This window comes from Equus caballus, unplaced genomic scaffold (genome assembly GCF_041296265.1).
Source record: "Equus caballus isolate H_3958 breed thoroughbred unplaced genomic scaffold, TB-T2T unassigned-0001385, whole genome shotgun sequence".
In the NCBI taxonomy this organism is placed as follows: Eukaryota; Metazoa; Chordata; class Mammalia; order Perissodactyla; family Equidae; genus Equus; species Equus caballus.
This window is the reverse complement of record NW_027222142.1, coordinates 1-2,500: the sequence shown is the minus strand read 5'-3', so window position 1 is coordinate 2,500 and position 2,500 is coordinate 1.

Here is a 2,500-nt window from a genome sequence, read left to right as displayed (position 1 = left end):
GCGCGGCGAGGCCCATTTCGGTCCCGGCCGGTGGGCGGCGCGGCCAGGCGTCTGCCCGGGCGGGGCAGCACCGGCGGCAACGGGGAGCGCGGCGCGCGCGCCTCGACGGAGGGAGCGCGGGCTCGCGGGAAGGCTCCCGGGGACGGCCTCGGGCGCGGACGGGCCACCAGGAAAACACACGCGGGATCCCACCGCCAACGACACGCGAGGGCGGTCCCACGACGCCTGGGACGCCGGCCGGCCTCCGCCACCCTTCGGCCTCCCGCGGGCCCGGCCCCACCGCCGGGGCCTACGTGAGGCGCCCCCGCCGCCGGGGGCCGCCCCGTCCACCCAGCCACCCGTCTGCCTGTCTGGTCTGCTCCGGGACCCACGTCCCGAGGGAACGCGCCCGAGAGCGGCGGCGGCCCCCACCCATGCCCGCACGCCACCACCGGCTGCGGCTCGGGACGGGAGCGAGCGGAGAGCCAGCCGCTCGCGGCGGGGCGGAGCCCGGACAGGGCCGGGCCCTCTCCCCACCCCAGCACGCGACGGGAGAACCACGCGCACGCTCGCGCACACGCGCGGCCCCGCGCCCAACGACGGCCCGGCCGGGCGTGACCCTCCCCCGACTCGGAGGGGGGAGGCGCCGGCCGCGGTAGGCAAAGAGCGGCTCTGCCCACGCGCCACGGTGGTGGCGTCCGTGGCTACTACGCGCAGAGGAGGGGCGGCGGCTGGGGGGTCCGGTACCCCAAGGCACCCTCTCGGATCGCTAGAGAAGGCTTTCTCACCGAGGGCGTGTCGCCCCCGCCCATCGTCCGCCATCGGGCCCACCAAGGCGCTTACAGACACCATGGCCACACAACGCAGGAGGGATCTGCGGTAGAGGTAAGGCCTAGAGCAAGTCGGAGCGTCCGTGGTCAGGGCCGCGAGCCCGCGCTGCCCCGGGCTCGCCATCTCCGGCCACACTGGGCTTAGCTAGGGATCTAAAAGGCCCCTGTGCGGCTCCCAAGTCAGTGCCTCCCCTCAGGCCGAGACCAAGGGAGGCAGAGACTGGGACGGAGGTGCCGATCAAACAGCACCTCCCAACCAAAGAGCCAGCATCACGCCGCTGGCTCGGCCCGCCACAATCACTCCCACACCCGCGTGGAAACCCCAGCAAGGGGAACACGCGGGCACGCGCCCGAGCCTGCCCGCCCCCACACGGCACGCCGTGGGGTGGGGGCGACGAGGCACCCGTCCCCCGCGAGGGGGACGGGCACGCCTCCCTTACCGACTCGACCCCCCGCTTCTCAGACACACCAGCGCAGCGGTCACCTGAGGAGGGCGACGGGAACAGGGAACGACACCGCCACTCGGCCTCGGGCGCCTGAGGGACGACCTGGAACACTCCAGGGGCACCGCCAACGGCCGGGGGAGCGCGCTCACGCGTCCAAGAAGGCGCGCGGCGCGGCGGCAACACGGCCCGCCCCACCGTGGGGAGGGCCGCCCGCGAGACACAGCCAAGAGGCACAGGCGGAGCATCCGCCGCGTCACGGAGACCCCGACACCGCCCACGCCACAAGGCACGGGGCGGGGGAGCGAGGTCGGGCCGGATTCCGCACCCCTGCCACCTCCCACACGCCACTCGCAGCGGGGGAGAACGGGCGAGGGGGCCCGCGGGCAGAGCGAGAAGAGCGGTCCCGTTCGCCATGAACGTCCGTCCCTCGTCTGGCACGGCTTAGGCCCGGCCCGGGAGAGCACAGCATCACCACATCGATCAGCAGCATAACGCGAGGGATCCCCGAGCAAGGGAAGGCCGGCGAGGACAGCCAGCGGAGGAGCCTGCTTCAGCCTCACCGGCCCCCCTCCTCCTCTAGCAAGCGCGGGCGACGACCCCAGGACGAGAACGCCTGACACGCACTGGCACGGAGCCGGCGGGACGGGGTAAGTCGCGACCGCACCCGGGTGCCGGCGGCAGGGAGTGCACGTGGTAGAGGACCCCGCGCCCCTAACCCCGCCGCCCTCGGGTACCAGAGACCGGAGGTGGCACCACGGTCGCGGGGACGCCTGGAACGCACAAGAGCCGGCGCGCAGGCCCCAGCGGGCGGCTCAAGCGGCGGGGGTGGAAACGGGCGTCCGATTCTCGGCCAGAGCCCGGAGACCTCCCCGCACACGCATCCAGGCACCCGGAAGCTCTCGGGCGACTGTCACCCGAGCAGAGCGTGTCAGCACTTATCTGGCGGCACAAAACCACCCATTCAGGGGCAAGAATCGCCGCGCCCGGAGACGGGGCCCACCCACGGATCACGAGGGGAACCCCTGGATCACGGCCACGGCCACCAGACCCCAAGCACGACCCCATCGCCACCAGGCCCGGAGCTCCCGGGGCCATCTGGTCGACCCCAGAAGCGTGGCGGCAGGGGGAGCCGGGGACAGCCTCCCCGGGCCGCCCGCGCGGGCCGGGACCGGTCGGTCCCTCCCTCTGAGTCGCCGGGTCAGGACTTAGAAAAGAATTCCACGGAGGAGCCTCCGGCGACCGGGC